Consider the following 26,048-nt stretch of genomic DNA (forward strand, 5'->3'; position numbering starts at 1 on the left):
TTACTTAGGCCTCCATAGATAGGGAGCTATCCAACTACATACCTAAGATCGTAATGGGGAGGGGGAGAGATTGGTAGTGCCCCCAGACACTCTGGCCATCCGAGGGTTGTTTGCGGTGTTGGCTTGTTTCTTAAAATCATCAGCTTGGCTTTGTTTCCCTTCAATTTAAGTGAGCAGTTAGCCATCCATTATGCAACTTTCTCTAAAAAAGGGACTAGTTGTTGCAAACCTTTTCCCAGGTAAAGGGAGACTGGCAGTTGGGTGTTGTCGGCAAAGGAGACCATCAACTCCTAAAATTCCTTGACGATGTCTGCCAATGGACTTAAATAAATGTTGAAAGGGGTAGGCCTCAATGCAAAGCCCCACGGAACCCCACACTACTCATTCAACAAAGCCCAGCATTACATTCCACTGTTTAGTTGGAAGGCTCAAGGAACAGCTTGGCGTCAAAAGATTACAATCATTTTCATTATTTAGAGATTTTTCTTCACAGCCTAGCGCATGAGCATATATTCCACAGTCAGATATTAAAAATCAATGACTTCATGTCAGGAAACTGCCCTGCGATCAATACTTAGAAGCGGGTGTTACAATCCCCTCTAATGACGACAACTGCGTTTGCTAACCTGATATTAAAGGTAATTTAAAAAGCTCTGCCCGGTAGTGATATGTGGCAGCCCAGTTATTTTTGGCACATGCCACCCCTCTGTTCTGGCCCGGAGGTCTATATACTTCAGACCTGGCAACTGAAATGGTGCCACTGCATGAAGTGCTGTTCCAGTCCAGGTTTTTTCTTTGATTTCTGGGGCTTGTTGTCTTGCTTTATAATGGCATGAACAAAACTACAAGCACCAGAAATCAAAATAAAAACTTGGGATGTAGTAGGACATCTTGCATGGACCAGGGAAATTTAACAGGTGGCCCCTTAGTGACATACAACCAATCTCCAAGCCAGCCTGTTCTCGCCCGACACCATTATATGTGTATTAGAAAAAAATTACATCCTATAGCCTTTCCTTTTACATCAGCAAGATTGTCACATAGATCAATTTGTAAAGTCCTCTCACTTTGCACTCAAAGAAAAGAAAACTCTATGTTAAAAGAATAGGCAGCAATTTGTCAGAACACATCCCCTGATATTTGATGTCTGTCTTTGAAATTTACAGGCATCTTTATTGCTCATTCACCTTCCAAACTCCAGGGGCCTTATTTATGAAGGCCTTGCGCCGCCGGTGCGTCACTTTTAAAATGGGAAAAAGTGACGCACCGGTAGCGCAAGGCCTTCATAAATAAGGCCCCAGCATTTTAAAGTTAGGGGTCCTGCAGCTGCCCCCTCCCCCCCCCGCACTCCTACTTCCAGCACCTATAGCCTTCTTTGTCTCCTATACGGCATGTATCTTATTTCTTTACACTTTTCCTTACCTCCTCCTGGTCTAAGCACACTGTTTCCCCATAGTCAGAGTGTGTTGCTGCTATTTACTTCTCTCAAGTATCCCCTTTGCTTTCCTCTCTCAGCCTCCCTCCAGCATCTTGTCTCTTGATCACCTTTCTCGTCCTAACACAAACTGTCTCACGTTTGAAGTCTTCCCATTTCCCCTCTATTGCTATATGTTATCTTCACACTTTCGCTCCGCACGCTCCCATCCACTTATCTCCTAAAGGGCAGGGTACACCACAGACCCAGATGTTAACACACACAACAAATGTGACAATATAAAAGCAATAATTCAAAAGCATCTTTATTGCTTATTTACCTTTGGAAAACAGCAGGGTTATTTAGGGGGTGCTGTAGCACCCCACTCACCCCTATTTCCAGCGCATGTGAAAATTCTCTGGACTGCCCACACAGCAAATGCACCTACAAATGTAAAACTCTGCTGTGTTACATGGACTGTGGCAGTAAAGTCAGGCATGACTCAGTTCCAGAACGTGAGGATATTTGCAGTCTTATATTATGTGAACTCAGCTCTAAGGCATTAGAGAGCTTTACATGATCGCCAGTTACGTTACAAAAGGATATTTTCATTTTTTAGGGGCGTGTGGAAATAGTGATATGCCCAGAATCACAGGATGTTCAGCAGACGCTGGGACTCTAACCTAGTTCTTCAGTTCTATTAGGCTGCTCAATGCGCATAAAGCCCAGAAGAAAGCGTTTGTCCCATGGGCTTCAGAGCCATACTTTAGTGCTACAAAGTTCAGGAGATGGGGTGGGGGGGGCGGGGGGGGGGCGGCCCAACCCTGGGTGTCACAGTTCTGAATAATGACTGTATGTCCCAGGGCAGGGCCCCCCAAACTTGGGCTTAGAGGTCTGATCCATTGCTGCAGGGCACAAGGGGCCTCTCCTACCCTGGGCCTCTTTGCGCTGGATAAGGGATGTGAGGCCGAGAGATAGGGGCCCCGCACTTGGGCCCTGATCCAGTGCATGGAAGCCCAGGGAAGTGGGGGCCACCTCCCCCGGGCTTAAAAGAGGTGTGGTGCTTTTACTATAAACTTTGCCCAGCCACGGCTTCTCCCTCTTCTACTGCGCCGCCTCTCCGCACCTATTACAGTTCAGCCGATCCTGAAAACAAAAGGGCCATTTGTTGCTTGGAAACGCAAATGGCACCTTTTCAACAGAGCACAGCCTGGCCCTTGACCTGCTCACACACAATAGTCTTCCCTGCTGTTCCAAGACCCCTGGTCATTCTTTCCATCCCTCCATGCCCGTGATCCCAGGACTGACACCACGCCTTTATAACTGCTCACGTTTAGGCACCTCACTAGCAAAATGTAAAATTGCAGTGATCGGAGGGGAGGGGGGGCCTGACTTTAATGAAGCCTTTCACGTGGAAGCGAGGCCCCAGCGAGGCCCCATGCGTTTGAGCCGAGCGCGAGGCCCTGGGCGGCTGCCCATACTGCCCATGCCTAGCGCCGGCCCTGGTCCAACCTGTTACTGACGAGGGCCTGGGTGACTGTTCTTCTAGTTTCGTGGGGATCCACCTGTAGATCTTGCGGAGGGTGTTGAAGCAGGAGGACGAGACAGCGTTGACTTGCTTGGTCATGGAGAGTGTTGAGTCCAGGATGAACTCCAGGTTGCGTGTGTGGTCGGTGGGTGTTGGTGCTGCTCCCAAAGAGGTCGGCCACCAGGAGTTGTCCCAGGCTGAGGGAGTGGAGCCGGGGATGAGAACCTCCGTCTTGTCAGAGTTCAGCTTCAGACGACTGTTTTTCATCCACTCGGCGACGCTCTGGGTTCTGCCGGAGAGGAAGGGGGTGGTCCATTCCAGAGCCATGTCTCGGATCCCTGCGTTGTGGGGGCGGGTGCCTAAGGTGCGGGGGCAGACAGTATCGAAGGCGGCTGAAAGGTCCAGGAGGATGAGGGCCGCGGTCTCGCCGTTGTCCAGCAAGGCCCTGATGTCATCGGTGGCGGCGATGAGGGAAGTTTTGGTACTGTGGTTGCTGCGGAAACAGGACTGGGATGGGTGTAGGATGCTGTTCTCCTCAAGGTAGCGGGTCAGTTGACTGTCTTCTCGATGACCTTCGCCGGGATCGAGAGCAGGGAGATGGGACGGAAGTTCTTGAGGTCCTTTGGGTCAGCCTTGGGTTTTTTGAGTAAGGTGTTAATCTCGGCATGCTTCCAGCTCTCCGGGAAGGTTGTGGTCTCGAAGGGGATGTTGATGGCCTAGCGGAGATGGGGTGCGATGGTGGCTCTGGCTTTGTTGAAGATGTGGTGTGGGCATGGGTCTGACGGAGATGCGGAGTGGATGGTGTTCATGATTTGGATGGTGTTGTCGTTGTTTATGTTGGTCCAGGTGAGCAGGGGATCAATGTGGGTGGTGGCCATGGGGCCAGAGGTCTCGGTGACTCTCGGGCGGTCAGGTTGTTGAAGCTGTCGTGGATGTCTGCGATCTTGCGATGGTTGATGGTTGCAAGGGAGTCGAACAGGTCTTGCGATGATGGGATGCCGTTGGTGTTGGAGCTGGGGTGGAGAGTTCCTTTACAATGTTGAAGAGCTCTTTGCTGTTGTGTGCGTTGTTGTCTAGTGGGTCCTTGAAAGAGGCCCTTTTGGCGGATCTGATGAGGTGATGGTGTCTGCGGATGGCGTTCTTTTGGGCTGCGTAGCTGTCCGGTGTCTGTTCACGGTGAGGTGTAATTTAATTTCTGATATATTTGCTGTATTCTCGTGTAGACAAAATTAAATAAAAATAAAATAAATTATAGCTCATTCAATAATTACTTAATGATCCTCCCTACCTTGCCTGAAGAAAAATAAAATAATATTCACAGTTGCCACATTGTGATGAGTTGCCAACAGTTCACTTCTTTATAATTTGCGCCAGGCTGGGAAAATGCGTATTATTGTAGCAGAAATTCAGCTGATATGCAATTAGACTTTTCACTTTGCCATTCAAAGTAAAAAAAAATCTAGCGTACAGCCTTCCTTCGTTATTATTGTTGGCAGTTTTCAGGTTATTACCATTTTGTGATCAATAGTCATTATTTATTTACACTTCTAGTAACTGAGTTTTAATGTATTCAGGGGAACCTATCTTGAGAGCACAGCTTTCTCTTTTCAGCAGCTCCTGGTCCAGCTCCCATTCTCATTTTGACAGAGACACATGTAAATTAATCTATTTCTGGCAATGAAATAAAATGATAAACAAATGAGGCGTGACCTGGACATTGAAGGTGAGTGCCCTGAGACTCTTTAGTAGATCCTCTAGGGAGCCCGTGACATGGTGTAGAGCGAGAGAGCAGCTGATGAAGCAATCCATTGCAGATCCTCCTCAGTGGGAAAGCTTGGAGATATACATAGCTCTGTAATGGACCTGCTCGACGTCACTGGCTCTCCCTTGTAAGAGGTCAGACTGCTTGAGAGGAGGGGGAGGGATAAGAGATTGTTATTTTAAATTTTACCTGCCCTCCTTGCGATCCTTCTGGATCCAAATATCTTGTGGGTCCAGATTTTAGACTGCATAATATAATTTTCGGTTTTTAATGAAACTTCATTTGAGTAATCTGATACACCATTGATAAAACAAAGGCACCTGAGTTCATGGAAGATAAACACCAACGTAACACATATTGAAGAAAAAAAGGTCATTTATTTTTAATAGCTCATCCAAAAAATCTCTGGATTGAAGCAGTGTCATACAAAGAGGACAAACTCATAATAGCATATGAAATTCGATATTCTGAACGTGAGGCCTGATTACGACTTTGGCGGTGCAGGAACGGCACCGCCAACATAGGTGACTGATTGTATGTGGTGTAATTCATTGTAGAATAGTTTTTAACACGTCTCATCAAGGCATACAGCATATGGTTAATAAAGCTATAATTGATTAATATACCCTCTTGGGAAGAGTGGGTGGGTCCCAACCTCTACCCTTGGCTTTATCAACAGAAATGAACTTGAATCAGCTATAACTGTAGGTGTTTATTTATGTGGTGTTTCTAAAGCGCAAACCTAGCCAAAAGGCAGCAACACATTTTACAGAGTCAAACACAAGCATAAAGTCTTCGAGTGACAGGCGAGCTAGCTGGATTGTGGATGGTTAATGCATTGTGATTTAGTGTTCCCTAAAGAGGTGTGTCTTCAAACTCATTCCTAAACTGGAGCAGTGTTGGGGTGGTCATGATGGTGATGGACACGGAGATGTTGTTCCAGATCCTGTTTGCAACGATGAATAAAGTCCAACTGCCTATTGGTTTTTACCTTGACTGTAGGTCAGTATAAGTTAAACAGATTCTTCAATACAAGTAGGGAGACATTTTGCACCACAATGTTTCTTTTATGAGCCAATAAGGTAACTATATTGCTTGGTCGTGACCCAAAGCACTAGAGAGCTGTGTGCATCTTGCATATTGCACTGTTTTGGCTGTCTCCGTTTTTCATTCTTCTGAGGTGAAAGCATGAGCACCCATGAGTCAATAAATAATAAAAACCTGTGGATTTTAAAATGAAGCTGCAGGCTGTAATTAAGTCAAGTACAAAAAAATGAAAAGGCAGGAAAGTGCCACGTGGTAGGAGTATGTTGTCATAGCCTAGAATGGAAGGAAGGGAAGGGGCGTGCATTGTTTTCTATAATAATTAATGGAGTGTGCCAATTGGTGTGTGATATAAATGAGCTATACCAAAAAATTGAAGTTTATTAAATGTTTATTGATATATGCTGTAATGTTATTCAAAATTAACTTGGGTGTCATGTAACCGTACTCTGGACAATAGTTTAAACCATATCTTCAGACACAGGATGGTTAACAGCGAGAGTATAGAAGGAGTGCAGGTACAAAGCTTAACACAAGGCTTAACACAATGGAAGCCGAACCATTATGGTGATTAAAGGCCAAGTTGGTGGGAAATGCCTAAGGAGAACAGTAGCTGACAGTATATTTTAGGGATTGGTGAGGAAACTTGACGTGGAAGAGAGTAGTAGAAGATTCTTTTGGGCTGTCATTTCTTAAAGAACACGATACCTCCAAATATAGTCTAAAATATCCACTTCCTGTGGGAGGCTTAAAATTTATAAGTGTTCCATAGGCTATCCAGTAATCCATTGTGTTGGCTGTTGGGGAAGGCTCTCGGCTTGCAGCCAAAATGATGTAGATAGAATATTACCTGCTCTGCAAAAGGGGTCCACCAGCACTTGCAGGAGACCTTTTCTCCCAGAACTTTTCTCCCACACAAAGGATATGGAGCCTGGATAATTCACAGTGACGGAGGTGTAAGTGATACCACACCTCTGTTAATTTGCTTCTGGGCTAGGAAAGGACACACCGGACTTCGATTCTGTCCTTTCTTAGGTTATACGTTTCATGATACAGTTCATGCCGCTGGATAATGCTGACCACTTGGCAGTATGTGCTGTGCTCAGTACAGTCTTGGTGTCAGTGCCTATTATAGACTTATAGCCCAGTGTAGAAGGCTCTACCAGCCAATAAAGGCCCGCTCCAGCGTTAAAGAGAGGGGGCCTTTAATGGCCAGTGGAGCCTGCTACGGAGTGCTCCAAGACTATTAGAATATTCTGCCCCTAAAGGGCAGAATGTTCTAATTTGTAAACAAAAGGCCTCATGGAGCCTGATGGGATTGAAATCCCCTTGTGCGCCGTGAGGCGTTTTGTACACAGCAACAGCTGTGATTGGAATGTTGGAGCTCTGGGCTTCTATCAGCCGTTAGAAGCCAGGAGCACTCCATTGTTTTCAATGGAGCTCACTCACTGAACAAGAACTACAAACCGTGTGGGCGGCCCCATCAAAAAACATGATATCACCGGTGCTAGCTCAGACGAATTCAGGCTATTACACCAAGCATACTGGACACCAGCTCGTCTAGCATCGATAGGCCTAAGGGACAACAACTGCTTCTGGAATTGTGGCACAGTAAAGGGAGACTCGCACACCTCATCTTCCACTGCAGTAAGGTCAGCAAATTCTGGGGAAAGGTGTTCGACTTCGTTAACAAAGCCCTAGGCTGCACCCTTAAACAAGAATTTGCTACTATTACCACAGCACACATCACAACAGACATTGCCACACACCAAGACAGAAACCTTCTAGACTTCCTCCTGACGACTGCAGCCAAAACGGTGCATGCCAAACGGAAAGACACTACCAAAGCCACATTCAAAGGGTGGCTGAATTGGGTGACATATCTCAGAGGGGCGGACAACACTGCACTAAGACACTTACCTTGGACAAATCCCAACAGAGGGATGTGGTCAACTTTAGACAAATTCCTAAACCCATACAAACCCCCATAAAACAGTGTAACAACGCTACACCAGCAGGAAACACCCCCAGAGGCCGGCGGTCTAACCCCAAAACAACAGCCAAACACATATATGTTTTGTCTTATGTGATATGTTACAACTAGAAACGCGACCGAAAGCAATAGACTCATATGTTCGATGTTGCATGTACGCAAGCTTATAGGGCGGACAAGCGTAGACCGGTAAAACCAAATGCTCGTCCACATTCGAACATTCGATTAAAGCCGTCACAGCAAGAAACATGCCCTAATGTGAATGTCCACGAAACCTGGTATTTGTTATATGTCAAAGCACATTTTTGTAACATGTAAATACCAATAAAAATATTTTTACATTTTTTTTAAAAACAAGTAACGGCCCGTAATCTAATCCTCATTCACAATTCTATTCAATGGAATTATTGTTATGTTTCTTACCAATCCACCATCCTATTCTCATTGTGCACAAAACAAATGCATAAATAAGTTCCACAACTGACCATGTTTCTGATTCCTCATTAACATCCACTGTTTCGAAATTGGTGATGTTGAGACGCTAACCATATTGGCACCCCAATATAACAAAATTGGGAGAAAAATATTTCTGTTCAATTGTCTTTTCTTATCAATGACAATATCTAGTTTTATTACAATGTCTATTTAAAATGTCAATTTAAAATAGAGCCTAATGTGCGGTCGAAAAAAATCTATTTGCAGTTTGCAACTGGTATTTTTGTGACCATTAAAGAATTTAATGAACCAACCTTTGTACTAGTAAATCGATTGCTACATTTATTCGGAATATGTCGCAAACCAACCTTCTTCATGAATAGAAATGAGGTATATTACAATTTGTCATTCACTCCACTTCAACGCAGGGATGGTGGTCTGCTAGGCTCCACAGACCACCAGGTATGTGATTGCCTTTCAATAAAGTCAACTTTTTTTTTTTTTAAATGCAGTCCATTTTTCTAAAGGGAAGTGGAGCTGCGTTTAAAAAGAAAAGTTTTCATTTTGTTTAAAGTTTGTTTACCCACCGTGGACCATCGTTGACCACCGCAATCTCCCATCTAACTTTTTTTTATATTCACAAAAGGGAAAGAATTCCCAAATAGATCCATTAACTTTTGTGAAAGCATAACCTCTCCAGCTCATGAAGAAATAATTTTTCAATGGTTTTGCAACTAGATTTATTTTGCAAAATATTGATATGTTTCATATCCCTTCCAAATAGCCAATCGGTTTTGAGGTTACACTTGAATTGTAGAAATTGGAAAAAGTTTATAGATTTTTAAAATGTGGCCAGTACATATAAGAGGTTTTTTTTTGCAGTAGTACACTTCGAATCAAAGTTTTTGTGAATATAAAAATGCTTTGTACATCGGGCCCCAAGTATGCACAATAAGTTAGAAAAGCTCCAGCTAAAGGGGCCATTTTCCATAGAATACATTGTATTGTATTGTAATTGCATTTATATAGCGCTTACTACCCCTGACGAGGCGTTGAAACGCTTATTCAGCGAGTAGCACGCTACTCCGGAACCCATTAAGGATTAATGGTGAATTAGTATAGTGAAATATGAACATAATTAGAGTGGTGGATATGTTAGTCTGTTATTTGGATTGAGAAGGATAGTGGATGGTTAGATGAGGGAAAAGGTTTGCATTTATATAGCGCTTGCTACCCCTGATGAGGTGTTGAATCCTTTTTTGGCTGAGTAGCATGCTATGCTAGAACCCAAACAGGATTATTGGGGAGTTAGTATAGGGAAATATGAAATTAATTTGAGACGTGAATATGTTAGTCAGATATTTGCATTGAAAAGGAATAGTGAAGGGATAGAAGAGAGGGATAGAATTGGGAAGTGTCTAGAAATGGGTCATAGCAATAGGAGGAGGTTTGGGGTGAATAAAGAGGAGGTGAAGGGCTCAAAGTCAGGGGGAAGGGTTAAGAAAGTCTCCCTGTTTCAGCTGACAGACCTTCAACGTTCGGCATTACACCGACTAGAGTTTTTTAAAAAGCTTTCCACGCCTTTGGTACAAAGATGATATGCACTTGAGTCGGTGCCCGTTTATAGCTCGTGCAAGGTTTTTAACAGCATCTGAAATCTCGTGGGGAAAGGAGAGCGTAGGAGGGAAATTTGTAGAGAGGAAAACATGCCTATCTGTAGTGTGTGTGTGTATAAACAATGAAAGCGGAGCTCAGTCGGATTACACATTACTTACTGCAGTATTTGTCTTTTACAGTAAAAGGTTCCCCCCGTTTGAAATGTGTCTGAATTATTGATTTATGTAAATGGCTGAAATGCAGTTTTCCGCCCACATTTTCTGTCTGCTCAGTGGAGCTCAATTTATGCGGATTCCGAGTAGTCTGGGCTCGGTGTAAGCGGAGCTCTCCTTTCAATGGGATAATTACTAACTTGCCTTGACTTGTTTTCAAATCATTGTTATGAGGACTCCTCTTCCGCCTAATTGCAAAATTGCTGCCTAATTGCGAGACCCTCGATCCTCTAATGCAGCAATCCCTACTCCGGCACGCTCTGTGATTTCCAACTGCGTGCCGCATCTAAAGCAGGGGAAAGGGAGGCAGATGAATTTCAGAGTTGTGTTTTTTTTCTGCCCTTCTTCGTGGGCAAATTACTGAAAATTAGTAACTGCGGGGAAATAAGCGATGCCGTCTCTTTAAGTGGCGAATGAGTGGCGCGCGCGCCAGTCACAGAGAGGGGGATTCCCTCCCTACTACCAGTGCGGGTGGCGGATTTGTAAAGTGGCTAGGCTACACTTCCAGGAGGGGCGGAGGTGGGGGAGAGGAGATTTAGGAGTTTCTCAATCACCTACTAAAACCTGCAGTGTCAGCATAATAGAAGATGGAGTGGAACTGTTCTGTAAGAGCGTTTAATGTCTAACAATTATTTTAACGCCTGCGTATGACGACCAAAGAAGCCGTGCCACCCTTAATAGAATCCATCAGGGATTTAAGTGGGATGACAAAACTGGGCGGGGTTTCTCAAAGGGGCGTGGCCAGTGTGATTAAAGGCGTGACTTAAACATATATACTTAGGGGCATATTACCAACAAAGTGGCGAAGAGAGGTGTTAGCCGCCTTGGCTTAACGCCACTCTTCGCCACTTCGGAAACGCTAGGCTGCACCATATTACCAAGGATATGGTGCAGCCTAGCGTTTTCCCCCTGCGATGGCGATAAGTTTTACAACTTAAAGCCAGCACAGGCAGGGAAGGTTTGTTTATGTACAGGAAGGTGTTCCTTCCTGCACATAAAAAAAGCTTAAATGCCATTTTGTAACTTACATGTGTGCTGCTTCAAGCAGCACACATGTAAGTTACAAATTGGCATTTTTAAAAGAGGGTATTTATGTACAGGAAGGGATACTTTCCAGTACATAAACAAACCATGGCATTTTGCTTTTTCCATGTGTGCTGCACAAGGCAGCACACATGGAAAAAGCACAAAAGAGGAGAAATTAAGCATTTCTCCTCGTTTCACCACCTTAAGAACAGGTCTTTCCTGTTCTTAAATTCGGCGCTGCCACCTATTATCGCCTCTCTTGATAATAGGTGGCAGCGTCAAAGTGAATTGGTGTTGCGGTGGAACGCCCACCGCAACACCCACTGCACGCCCCCGTTCACGATGAGTTTATCATGAAAGGGGCCCATTTACCAAGGCAGCGTTAAGTCAATTAACGTGGCTTTAAGCCACATTAATTGACAAGGCAGCGTTAAGTCAATTAACGTGGCTTAAAGCCACGTTAATTGACTTAACGCTGCCTTGATAATAGGGCGATGCAAATATCACCGCGTTATCGGCAGAAAAGTGCCAATGACGCGGCGATAAGGGTTTTGATGATATGCCCCTAAAATTCTGCACGCAGCCCAACTGTTTTGCTGCCTCTTTCGTTATTGCATCCAGATATATAATACAACAACTGGCATCACACCCAAAACAAGCCAGCACTATTGGCGTTGTCATGGGTTCTTAACTGCACAAGATAAATGAGTAACAACCATGACCATTTTGTAAATAATATTGAAAGTGCTTCAATTCTGAAATTATGAGTCTGTGAAATCCCTATACCCTCTATTAGGAACATGAAACCACACTCCTAGTATATAACTTACTTTCATTTATTGTGTGCTTGAGTAGAGTCTACCAGCTGCTAGTACTGCGCAGCAGCAGTCCGTGCAGCAGCTTTAACGGACTCCTGCAGGTAATAACTGCCTAGGTGTTACATTTAGAGCCTTGGCTTTTACCACTACCTCTTCTGGCCTGCAATTCCTCTGGGGTGCGCTTTCATATCACTACAGGGGATCATATCCAGGAGCGGGGCTTCAGGGGGTGCTTGTGGTGTTACACCCCCTCCCCACCACCCTAATAAAAGCATTTCCTGATAAATAGTTTGGTATAGGTGCTCTCACTCAGGTATTTTGAGATACCAGTCGCATTTTGCCAGTAATTTTTACATACATACAGTAAAAACAAAAGAGAGCCGAACATATTACAATAAAGCGAGACATTCCGGATAAGAGTCGTAGTAAAGAGAATGTTGAAGAGTTCCGTTACAACCCGTATCTGAGAGAAGTGCAGTGTCACTTTCAGCACTCCTACTCCTCCTATCTGTTCGCAAGGGATTGATCGAGGAAAAGGATTTTGAGCTGACTTTTGAATTTAGCAAAGGAGGGAATAGTTCTGATGTGGGGGGGAATAGAGTTCCATATTTTGGGCGCATTTCCGGCGAAGGACCTGGCCGTGGATTTTTGTTTTCGTGATTTTAGCGGGATAAGAAGTAAGGTATTAGAGCTTCTGAGGTTCCTGTTCTGACCTGCTTTTTTGAGTTTGGACGCCAGATATTCGTGTTTGCCTGTGTGGAGGGCTTTGTGGGTGAGGCAGGCTGTTCTGAAGTTCGCCTGCATTTCTATTGGTAGCCAATTGAGTTCTTTGAGTACAGGAATGATGTGGTCAAATTTCTTTATACCAGTGACCATTCTGGCAGCCGCATTGAAAGTTGTTTTTTAGAGGAGCAAGGTGTGTTTTAACTATTCCCGAGAGGACTGCGTTTCCATAGTCCAGTCTTGACAGCACCAAAGCTTGAGTGGCTTGTTTGAGATCTTTGGGTGGAATGAAAGGTTTTATTTTGTTTAGTAGCTTCAGGTTAAGGAAGGCGCTCTTAGCCGAAATCTTAATGTGTTTGGTCATGTCTAGTTTCGAGTCTAGCGTGATGCCTAATGATTTAACAGAGTTGGCCAGGGTGAGGTTCCCGTTGATAGCATCGATATCTTTTAACCACTCGACCATTTGTGGGTTCTCTTCTTTGTTTGAGATGAGGAGTAGTTCGGTTTTGTCTGGGTTCAATTTTAAATGGTTGCTTGACAGCCAAAGTTGCACTTCCCTTAGTGTTTCATTGAGTCTTTGAATGTCTTTAGCAAAGGAGATTTCCAATTAGATTTGGGTATCATCAGCATATAGGTGGAAGGGGATGTTAGCTTTTCTGAGTAGTGTGGCGAGGGGTTCCATGTGAATGTTGAAAAGTAGAGGGAAGAGCACTGATCCATGTGGGACTCCCCTCTTGACTGACTGAAGGTCGGATTCAAAGCTTCTGATTTTGATTCTCTGGGAGCGGTTGTGCAGGAATGAGCAGGTGCAATGTGGTTGCACATTTGTATTGCCAATGTCAGTTATATGTGTGCAATAAAAATTTGCATTTGAAAAATAACTATTGCATATAATTTTAATAGACTGGTACGAGCGCTTACTAGTCGGCAGGGGTACTTAGAACACTATTAAAATCCTGTTTGATTTTAATGCACGCCACAAGAAAGTATGATTCTTATTGGCTTAAAGGAAAAGGGCTAGTGACTTCAAATTACTTTAACCTGAATACACAGTTTAACCTGTTAAGTGCTGCCGTCGGCCGTTGAACGTTCGGAGCACTACCTGGCTGGTGCTGCGCACGTTCAACGGCCGAAGCAGCCCGTCCGTTTTTTAAAACGGCCGAACTGCCGCGAAATCGCGGCAGCGGCCAACGGGTTAAGTACACATGGCTAAATAAATTTTAAAAAAATTGGCAATGCCTTAAGGTCTGGGTTTAAACAAATATTGTATGGTAATGTGATGCATTACAAGTAGATAGCATGGGAATATATATGTTTTTGTATGGGAACAGAGAATTGTAAAATAATATTGTTGTAGGTGAAAAGGTCGGGTGACAGGTGCATTGTCAAACCATACCTGAAAAAATCTATGTAGGTTAATGACTGACCTCGTTCCATCTGTGCTGCTTGCCTGAGAAAAACACCATACATTAACTAGTTATCTAAGACACTTTTAAAAAATAGCATTATAATGTCATGTGTGTGCTCCTGAAAGCTCAAGCTCAGGCAGCTCAATCAATAAACAAAATGATCACAGCTGTGTGGAGGGCAAGGCCTTTTTTAGTGGCAGCACACAACATCTGACAAATTAAAAAATGTACTCCTTGCTCCCAACATGTAGGCGGGGCCGAAGACCCACTCCAGGCGATTCTCCCAAAATAGTCAAGTGACAGTTGCACTGTCAAGCCAGATCATAAAAAGGATAAAGAAGGGAAAGCAAACAGAATTAGCAAAGTATAGTATTCACCTACCAACCCTGGCACTGAAGGGCACTACATTTTAGGCAATTATGCACATGTTATTAGCACAAAATGCCATCACTCCAGTGCAAGTAAATCAGTGACTGAGGGTAGCAGACGAATTCGCCCCATGCTGTATGCTGCGATGAGTTGATTTACAATGTTAATGACAGTTCAACATACAAATGAATGAGGAGGACTGACCCTAGTCCTAATATGTATGTCTGTATTTGTTGTGTGTTTTTCATCACATGAGTATGTGAGATAGCTTTAGCTGACTGTAGTCCAGACCTGCACAATAATGGCAATTTCATCATCAGTTCATCATCTGAATTGAATTGTTTCTCTCTTGCTCAAGGAAGAGTGAGACACAACATCCTAATATCAGTACCACTTCATGGCTTGTAGGCATAGATCCACTATTCATGGTTCAGAAATGTAGCATAAAATGCAGAAAAAGATGCTTCAAAAAGCTGCAATTGGGTAATGCTGAGAAGTTGGTGGTGTCTTGGGAGTCAAATAATATGAGGTGCAAAGATTGCCTTAAACTTCATGCTAATAAAGAAAACAAGCATTGTTAATGCCCACAGGTCTGGCTTTAAAGGAATTTTGTATGGTAATGTGAAGCATCACAAGGTAATAGCATGGGAATAGATATGTTTTTGTGTAGAAGCAAAGAGCGGTTGAATAATATTTGCTGTAGGTTAAAAGATCAGGTGGCAGTTGAACTGTCAAGCCAGACCTTAAAATCCATGTAGGTTTTTTTTTTTAGTTATATAGCGCAAACTAGAACAGAGGGTATCAGAGCTCTTTGCATGAGCACCACTTGCGTTACAGACAGACACATTCATTTTGGTTGTTAGGCACAGAGAGATTAAGTGATTTGCCCAGAATCACAGGATGTCTAGCGTCCCTGCCAAGACTCGAACCCCGTTCCCCAACTTCACGGTTGACCGCCCTAGCCGTTAGGCTACATCCTCTCCCCAGGTTAATGAATGCCCTCCTCTCATCTGTGCTGCTGCCTGTAAAAAACACAATCAATTATCCAGATATCTAAGACACTTTAATAGTATTATGGTGACATGTGTCTTACCCTAAAAGTTGAACCTCAGGCAGAAGGATAAATAAACAAAAGGATCACAGCTGTGTGGAGGACAAGCACTATTTTTGTGGAAGCACACACCTTCTACCCAATCATAACATGTACTCCTGGCTTCCAACCTGTGTGCAGAGCCAAAGACTCCCCTCAAGTGATGATCACGTAAATTGTCTGGTGACAGCTGCACTCTCAAGCCAAACCGTAAAAATATTACAGTACAGCTAAAATGTAAGTTAAATTCTTCTTTTAAATTTTATTTGGGGTATTGAGATGTTGTTGGTGAGTTTTGGCTTTCAGTGTCAACACCCTCTCCCTATAAATTTTACAATTATTTTTAACTGAAAGATATAATTGTTTTTGCATATTTGCCAAGTGCTGCACTTCCCTATTTTCAAACCGCCAGAGATATGGGAGAGGAGCAAGGTGTTCGGTAATAAAAAGAAAGTTAGCCGAGTGGTGGTTGGTGAAGCCACACAAGAGAGAGACTGAGATTAGGGTAGCACTGATTAACTTCGTAAACTGCAGCGGCATGGTCCCAAGAGAGAAGGAGACGGAAAGCTATTATGAGTTGGAGTGTAGAATGAAACCTTTAAAAGGTCAATATCATATCCTTCATTTATAAAACACGAGCTACAGAAAAAAAGGGGCAGAAGAAAGAACTCATTGGTTTCTAGACATCCTTAAGAAACCAATAGTGGCAAAGCCAATAGGTCTGACTTTATTGTGCTAATGGATGCAAACACAGGCACACACAAATGCACACATACCGTTTGTACCTGCTGGTTGGCACCACAATCTTGGTAATAAGTAACACGACACGAACATAGGAAGGACAGAAAAAGGTAATATGTGCAGAGCCATGGCCCAAGTAGAATGTACACATTTGGTGTATGCCTTGGTTTACACACACTAGCAGTGCCTGGATACCCTTCTGGTGATTAGCGTGCTCTACAAATACTGATTAATTGGTTGATAGCATACTAAAGCTAATTATGTTCCCTTTGCCAATGCTTATTTACTTTTAACCACATCTCTGCGGCGGCTATTCCGCCGCAGCGCTAAGGGGGCGGGGGGCCGCGCGGCAGGCGCATGCTGGTGACGGAACCGCTCCGTCACCAGCCGCGGTTGAGCTGTGCTCATGACGGAGCGGTTCCGTCATGGCCCCGCCCGCTTAATAGAACGCGCCGCGCAGGCGCGAAATCAGTGCTGCGCAGACGCGGTGGCCGGGCCATGACGGAACCGGTCCGTCATCAGCACAGCGCCACCGCGGCTGATGACGGAGCGGTTCCGTCATCAGCATGGATAGGGTTAACTTGTATTAGACATGCTGAAAAGTATAGTCCCACTGTGTTATGCCGGACACAAACATGCTATTTTATGGAGAAGGAAAGCATGATATAAATCGTATCCCACTATATACTTTTTCTTTTGCATCCACCACACTTTAACTTTTTTATCGAAATTGTACTTGTTTTTCCCTTTGCCTGCAGGATAAATGAAACATGGAGTGATTAGTTTGTACATCATGACACTTTAGGTATCAGATCAGATGTGGAGTCACGTTCTGTTATGCTTTATTGAGTAACTTAGAAGTGGTGTAGCGCAGCAGCAAGGGTGGCTGCCTCCGGAACCCCGGGGCTCATGGTTCGATCCCCGGCCGCAGATCAGTCCAGCACCTTGTGACTCTGGCCAATAGCTCACTTAATCTGCCCGACGGCCCCCAGTGCCTTGACGCCCTCGGGTACTTGTTCCCGCTTTACAAATACTGGGCATTTACATAGGTACGGAGCATTGAATTGGACAAATAATTAAGAAGAAATTGTGAAAATAAGGAAAATGATTATTTGTGGCACTTGTCTCACATGATCTTTTCACAGCTGAAAAAAAGCAACACGTTTTCTCTTTGCAAACAAAACCTCACAGCATCGAAAACTCAAAACATGAGAGTCAACAGTGCCACAAACTTGGATGTATATATTGGACAGTGACCATGGTCTACCCAATTACACAACAGGGGAGGAGGATGTGGCATAACGGACAGAGCCACCAAGTTTGAGTCACGGTGTCGACTCAACATCCTGTGATTCTTGGTAAATTGCTTAACCTCCCCGTGCCTACCAAACAATAATGTGTCCTTGTGTGATGTAACTGGTGCTCATATACAACTCTCCAATACCTTCGAGTTGAGATTGGGTTATATTAAACTGCCCCAAAAATACTAAAAACCTGGTACAATTAGCAGAAGTAGGGGGCTTTAGAGGTTTGGGAAGCATAAAGGATTAGGGACTTGCAAGAGTTGTCAATGGACGTAAGAGAATATTTTAAAAGGCAAACTTCCTTGAAGGACCTTTAAGGCTGTTCGAATACTGATGTATCTGTGTGCTGTAGGAATAGCTGATAAATTAAATAGTCCACTAAATGTCCTGTCCGAATTTTGACTTTGGAGGAACAAAGCTTTACGCCAAGGGGGCGGGGAGTTCCCCAATGAGAATCTAGCAGCCCAAGCACCATGGTGTCTTGGTACTTGTGGGCATGCGTGTGTGTGTGTATGTGCGTGCTTACAGAAAGCATATTTCCGTGAGCCGGAGCATCTCGTGATTAAAGTGCTGCACACATAAGTGCATGGTGAGTATTAGGGTTGGTGTGCCTGTGGTCTAGTTGAACACAGATTACAACATGCATTTGCAATGCAACAGGTGTCGCATCAGTTAGAGTTAGAGACATTGCAATTACAATTTTGCACTTATCTACAAAAAAATGAAACGCTCAGGTTGTGTTACCGACATGCGCCATGGAGAGGTAACAACTGGTATACCACTGCATAGACGCTATGATCTAGAGGATAACGCAGCAACGCAGGTTGTGAAAGTGGAATCGAAATAAAGCTGCAAACTAATCTTCCATACTAGAATTAACACAAGTGGCAGGTGATCGTGCAATCTGGCACAGTTAATATAGGTGTAACATCACAACGTTTTCAGTCAGGTTCTTTCTCCTTGTGCAGCCACAGTTTCTCTTACACATAGGAGATGGGATGAAATTGGCAGGGTTGCCTACATTAAGCGAGAAGAAAAGGAAAATTCTGCAGGAGATGATGGCTATGAGGCAAGTGTGGCAAATGTATAATTATGTGGGAAACGCCGCGCCCACCGTAGGAAACCAAGTTGGAAAATGTGCGGTATTGGGCGTGATGGTTCGGCATGTGTTGTGGGATGTGCTGTTGCATCGCCTGTCGCTGTGGTTATGAGTGTTATGAGTGCTACTGAATCGCTGGCGACATATCCTTGTACTGTAGCTTGCCTTTGCACTAGTGAGGGAATGCTTTCCCTTCACATGAAATGCAGCAGTTCCTGTACTAGTGAGGGCCTGATTTCCCTGTACTTGGGAAATGCCATCTTTCTCTGCAATTATGGTATGCGCTGTCTCTGCGCCTGTCCGATGCCAGCTGTCTCTGCACCTGTCAGATGCCACTTTGTAGTTGCTGGCTTCACGACACTTGTGAGTTGCTGGCTTCGCTGCCCTTGTGAGATGCTAGCTATGCTTCACTTGTGAAATGCTAGCTTTGCGGCAATTGTGAGATGATAGGTTTGCGGCACTTGTGAGATGATAGCTTTGCGGCACTTGTGAGATGCTGGCTTCGCGGCACTTGTGAGATGCTAGCTCAGGCACTTGTGAGATGCTAGCTTTGTGGCAGTTGTTAGATGCTGGCTTCGTGGAAGTTGTAAGATGCTAGCTTCAGGCACTTGTGAGAGGCTAGCTTTGTGGCACTTGTGAGATACTAGCTTTGCAACACTTGTGAGATGCTGGCTTTGCGGTACTTGTGAGATGCTGGCTACGCAGCACTTGTGAGATGCTGGCTTCGCGGCACTTGTGAGATGCTGGCTTCGCGGCAGTTGTGAGATGCTGGCTTCGCGGCAGTTGTGAGATGCTGGCTTCGCGGCAGTTGTGAGATACTGGCTTCGCTGCAATTATGAGATGCTAGCTTCGCGGCACTTGTGGGTTGCTGCCTTTGTGGCACTTGCGAGATGCTATCTAGTTCTGCACATGCTGCTGGTTGTCCTTGCACCCCTGAATCTCGGCTTTCAATCGACTTGTGAGAAGAGGTGTGTGTCTGCACTTCTGATTTGCCAGCTGTCTCGGAACCCATGACATTTTGCCTGTCTCTGTGACATGTTGAATGTCTCTGTGACATGTTGACTGTTGCCCCTGCATGGGTGCAGTAGTGCTGATATTAAGAATAAACAGGCTGTCCCGGCCTGGAAGATTTCTGGCATGCAGGACTGGAGTACGCTTTACATGAGGGGGTGCCTGACCTCTGTGCTGTGGATAGTGTACGGGTGAGGGGTGTGCATGGACAGGCCTGAAATCTCACATCACGTGACATATTTCATTTCCAGGGTGCGGCAACGCTGAAGAGGGGTGCCAAGGCAGGCCCTCGAGTTCCCACAGATCCGTGAAAGACATCGTGCTAATGACCGCTTCATGGACTCGACATATATGTGCGGGAGCGTGGAAACAAAGTAGCACAAAAGCATCACAGAGCCACATCCTGTTCCTGCGTCGGTGTGTGCACGTACCTGCAAACAAGCACAGACGTGCACAATTACAACGGCGTGTAACATGCAGGCCCAAATTGAAACATGAAAGCATATAACGCCGTGCAAAATCTCCAGTCCGGGTGGGCAAGGCAAAAGGGAGACGGGGAGGGAACAAACAAGTCTCACTTGCAATGAAAAGCGAGTATTTATGACGCGCGCCAATCAAAAGCATGGGTGGAGCTTCCACCCTACTTCCAAAGAAACCCTACAGAAAACCAACGACAATAGATCTCGCAAGCGAGCAGCTCATGCACTGCAACGCTAGGCGAGACCTAAAAAGCAGAATGGGGCCAATTCTCAAACATATTTGTGCATGCAGCTTATGGTCTTATAGTCTTAGTTAGAACTACCATGCTACTTTTCTAATTCAGATAAGTTGGTTTCCCAGTCACACTTGCATTTACTCACACCAAGCTTTTCACATAAGTAAATCTAAGTCCAAGGGTAGGGAGAAGGTGGAAGAGCATATTACAGGGTACAAATGTGCTGTGAGTTCATGAAGATGCACAAATGCACATGTTTGAGTATATTCACAGACTTCTGTCTGACCTATCGCCACTTTCAAAGAGATGGGAGATTTACTATGGTCAAGGAAGGTTTAAAGACTTTTCCGGGGTGTGAAGGTGATGGCAACATCACAAACCTGGAATCGGTTCATTAAAGATTGTATAACGAAACTAGAAGCTCATGTTCAAGTTCATATGTGTTTTCATATTTGAATAATATTTCATGCGCCTTGTTTACTGGTAATCCTTGGGCAGATGGCAGTGCATCCTGGGTCTAGCACACTGAGGTCTAGCTGTTCTGAATTTGTTTGTGGGTTTGGGTAGGACTCACTCTGGCATTGCACACTAAGATTTTGAATAGAATTGTTTTGATTCTCAATGTGAAATCGGAGTAAATGTGTATAACTACCACCTTTTGTAATTTAAAAGCTTTATTTAACTAGTTTCCAATTGCATTTTAAACTTCATACTAAGCGGCCGATTCACAAAGGGGTTCCAAACTCCTGCAGAGGCTGTATAGTCATGGTGGGGGGCCCGCACATGTGGCAGAACCTCCGTACTGCAGTTACCCATTGCAAAAGTCCCACCCCGAGTGTAGAACCCCTGCCATGACTGTGGGGCCTCTGTCACAAGTGCAGAGGCCCTTTTGCGAATTGGCCCAATGGCTCTGCAATGGTAGGCCTGGAACATGTTTAAAGGGTGGCACAATCAGTACTGCAGGGAAAATGTAGTGCACTTTACTAGGGACTTATAAGTACATTAAATATGCAAATTGATTTTGAGCCATATTACTATGTTTAGAGGAGAGAGCACATGCACTTTAGCACTGGTTCGCAGTGGTAAAGTGTTCAGAGTCCTAAAGCCAGCAAAAACGAGGTCAGAAAAATAGAGGAGGAAGTCAGAAAGGTAGAAAGCTGGGAGGAAGACCACCTTAAGGATGACAGGTGTAACACTTACCATCCTGCCAATATCCGAAAGACTAAATATGTCTCGGTGTGCTGTCATCATTTGTTCTGTATATCAGTGTTCTCTTTGTTTCCTCAAATAACTAAGTTGTACATTTACGGCAGCTTGGGAAGGCCTGAGCAGGGATCCACGGTAGGCAGGTAGCTTCCTGAAGAATGATTTCTTGATCATTGTGGCGAAATGAGCTTTAACAACATTTTCAAACGAGGGCCACTTCAGCCTCTGCACATTACTTCCCTTGGAGGATGCTTAGGAAGTGCAGCTGAGAGCTAGCCGTGGGACCTGAATACCCACAGACCTTTATTATCCCCCTCTGAATGCCAATATGCGTTTCTCCCACATCTGAATCACTGCATTGTTAGGAATTGAGCTGACTTTCTCTTCCATTTGATCATATTTCATTTAATGTGTATGTTAAATGGAGGTCATTACCTTTTCTAAGTTCAAAGTAGTAATATGTATAATATTTTTGTAACACGTGGTTCCAGCGGAAGACTCGGCAACTTGTGCTGTCTCTGCCAGCGTGAGCTCCATATTAGACTGCGAGCATGAGTCGGGAATGGACTCCTCAAACATGTGACATCAGCGGCAGCATATCAGTAAGGCGTTTGGGAAATGAACTCTAACCAAGTGGCAGGCATGATCTGGCAGCTTCAGTTGTGGGCACCTCCATACAGGACACACCTGCTGCAGTGCTTATTTGGGCTGGTGGTTCCCTGTGCTCATCCCCGGCACTTAATTGCCATCACTGGCGCTTGTGACAGACTGCCACGTGGTGGTGCTGAGTGTCTAATTTAGAGATCAGCACAACAACAGGAGCTTATTTAGTTCAGTATACAATAACAATGACTAATAACTGCCACCCAAGCCATCCTTAAAGCTTTTAAAAACTGGACTAGTCTGAATTATCACACTTTTAGGAGTGTGAGGTTAGTAATTGTGTTGGTTCTGTCATTGGCAGCGCCGCGGCGCTGGCAGGGGCAGTGGGTGGCTCAAGCTGCAGCACCCTCCGGACAAAGGCCCTGGCACGATTTTTTTTTTAACAAATTAAGCACTAACCGTTAATTCCGACGTCTAGGAGTCCACCAAAGCCCCTGTCCTCGAGGCGCCTGGCTCGACCCTCGGCAGCCACCACGCCACATTCCCGAAGCCTCTGGAAGGAAGTAGCATTGTTTCTACACAGCATGCTGGTAGACCACATCACTCGCACCACGAAACGACAACTATGTCTGTCCATAATTTACGACAAAGAGAACAACAGTCATCAAACAGTCATGAGGTGGAGGGAATTCGGGATGGAAAAATAAAGAGTTGAATTATTTGAAATTCCCTTCAAAACATGCCAGGAGGTTGGAAGCCACGCACATTACGGAGCAGGCAGGAAGTGATGGGGATGCTGTGAAAGGGGCGAGCTGGCAACATGTGACGTTAAACAAACCCATTTGGAGTAAATGAACTGCACGCCATTCACTGTTAGTTCAAATGGTTTTAGAAATGACAGATGTATTATGCATTTGCATGCTTGCATTCCATTTACAATTTATACTACATTTTTAGACCATAGCCTACACACGTTTACCGTAAAATGGTTTAACGCAATCATTTATTTCATACACAGAACAATTTGCTGTAAAGTGCCGCACGTTCAAAAGTACAACAACCGTTTAAAACACACGATAAAACGAGGACAGCGCGCATTATTGTCTATTTTGTATGCGAGACACTGTAAAAATGTAGAATAATTTAGATGAATAAAGAATGTATAGTCAATTTACATCGATTTTAAGGCGATGGTGTGGCTGAAATGAGTTTCTTGTGACTTATTTCTAAGCTTCCAGTATTAGGTCACACCTACTGATGTAAAAATATATCTTTGGGATTCGGGATGGTGTGCCTGAAAGGAGTTACTTGTGGCTTATTTTCCAACTTTCCAGAGGTAAGTCACAATTACTGATGGAAAAATATATTTGGGATTTTAGGTAGAAGACAAGCTTTGTTATAGAATATAGTATTTTAGCGTATAGGGGTGGGGGAAAAAAAGCAAAATTTTGACACAAGTATGTGAGTGAAGGATAGAACAGAGTACGAATTCGGACTATCCTAATTAGGGATGCTTTTCAAACACAAGGAGAGAACATTGAAACAAATACAACATCTAATGGTATAGTGGAGGCGAAAGGCAAGATATGTTAATAAATTACCTATATTCATGGGCTCTAGAATTATGTGGCTGGGGTGCACCAAATTATATGGCTGGGTTGACTAAATTATGGCATGAAAAGGCAAATGATGGTACAATGTAGCACATTTTTGGTAATGTGGATGACGAGACAGTAATAGAATGCAGAATTCTGAGAAGAAAGGTGAAAGAGAGTTCAATGTAGCCAACTAGACACACAATGTAATGGAAACGCCCCTCCTACACAGAAAGGTCAGTTTCTCTTCATAGACCAAGCATTCGTTGAATTATTCCAAGTCCCTATTACAGAACAGTTAATCCTGCTGAAATAAAAATGTCTCTGTAAAGTGCTCTTAGGAGGTAGGATCATGCTATATCAAGCACATAACATGAAATAAAAATAGCCTTGATGAGACACACCCGCACTTGTTCAGCGGGTGCATTAATCCACCAGCCTTTTTTATGGGCAATGGGACATCTGACCGCGGATTATACACAAAACATTGGAAATAACACAGTACCTCCTGAAGTGCTTAGTATGGAATGAAGTATGTAACCTGCGGGTTTCACTCATTTTATGCCCGCCCCACCCTAGTTGCGCAGTTTTTTCAGTTGGGACCCTCACTCTGGATTTCCTAGAAGAAGACATCCTCCAGTCTTTCAGAGTTCTGTTCGCTGTTTAGGCGGCATGCTGTGGGATCCTGCTGTGGTGATACAGACTGAACGTTTCTGAAATACCACACGTGTAGTTGTCTAGGCATTTTAATCCTTCAACAGGATACTACTCTGTCTGTGCCCCGTGGGACGCTGTGTCCCATGAGATGTTCTGTCCTGTAATGCAGGCTTCAGCAGCAGAGCAGACATTCTCAGACTGGTTCCTCTGAAGCTTTACGTCATTGACTACTGCAGGAATGGTGACCTAAGACCATTCCGTGGCGAGCCTGTGAAGTAAGTGTGCACTAGGTAGCAATCCTTTCTTTTAGTTCTGTGGACTAACGGCCAGTGCTGCCGACTTTCGAGCTGGAGAACAAGGTTCAAGTCTCTGCTTTGGCTCAACATCAGGCCCGGACTGGCCATAGTGGGCACCGGGTAATCCCCCGGTGCGCCGCACGGGTGGGGGCCGGTTTTGGTACCCTGGGGGCCGTTTTTGTCACAGGGCCATTTTTGCAGCAACCCCCTCCCTCCTCCCCTACCCCCCCACACCGAGTGGGGAGGGGAGGGGGGGGGGAGCAGGCCGAGCACTTTGCCAGGGCCGGTTGTGGTTCCCAGTCCGGCCCTGCTCAACATCCTGTGATTCTGGGCAAAACACTTCAACTTCTTGTGCCTACCAAAATGAATGTGTCCATGACTTATGTAAATGATACTCATGTAAAGTGCTCCAATACGTTTGGATCGAGTTTGCGCTATATAAAACTGCAAAAAAAAAAATGATGGTCATATTCTATAGAAAATTGTATGCAGTTAATTATACCAGTTGTGTTCTGCTATATTAACGGGATATCCAATTTTTACCAATCATTTTTATGATGCACTTCTTTCTGCACATAAATGCATCCAACAATTATCTAATGCAGTGCTTCCCACACCTTTTAGAACTATGACCCACTTTTTAGAAGAATTTACAACAAGGGGTGGTGATGGACAGAGTCTCTGAATTAAGCAGAGTACTCTCACCCAGTCAAGAGATCAGGGCTAGATCCAACACCGTTTTTTAGCTCATTGCACCATCCCAGTTTCAGAACCTGGCTGTATGCAAATTAGTCTGTCCCTGGCCCAGTGCATCATGGGAACAGGGCAGACCAGACTACAAAAGCCAATTCTTACACTGGGAAGGAAACAAGCTTCCGGGGACCGGTTTCTGCCATTCCAGGCGTCTTCGGCCCGGCTTGCTTGAATCCTGATGGTGCAATGAGCAAGGGACTCACATCTGAGTATACCCTTCCACGCTTGGGGTGGACAAAATAATTTACAACAAGGGGTGGTGATGGACAGAGTCTCTGAATTAAGCAGAGTACTCTCACCCAGTCAAGAGATCAGGGCTAGATCCAACACCGTTTTTTAGCTCATTGCACCATCCCAGTTTCAGAACCTGGCTGTATGCAAATTAGTCTGTCCCTGGCCCAGTGCATCATGGGAACAGGGCAGACCAGACTACAAAAGCCAATTCTTACACTGGGAAGGAAACAAGCTTCCGGGGACCGGTTTCTGCCATTCCAGGCGTCTTCGGCCCGGCTTGCTTGAATCCTGATGGTGCAATGAGCAAGGGACTCACATCTGAGTATACCCTTCCACGCTTGGGGTGGACAAAATAATTTACAACAAGGGGTGGTGATGGACAGAGTCTCTGAAT

General features: G+C 44.6%; 1 protein-coding gene across 2 annotated transcripts in view; it reads left to right on the top strand.

Annotated features, from left to right (window-relative positions):
• BDNF (brain derived neurotrophic factor) overlaps positions 1–26,048 on the top strand; it is a 113,809-nt gene that overhangs the window by 22,877 nt on the left and 64,884 nt on the right. The gene's annotated exons all lie outside the window — the stretch shown is intronic.

Source organism: Lissotriton helveticus, chromosome 3_2 (assembly GCF_964261635.1).
Source record: "Lissotriton helveticus chromosome 3_2, aLisHel1.1, whole genome shotgun sequence".
Taxonomy (NCBI): domain Eukaryota; kingdom Metazoa; phylum Chordata; class Amphibia; order Caudata; family Salamandridae; genus Lissotriton; species Lissotriton helveticus.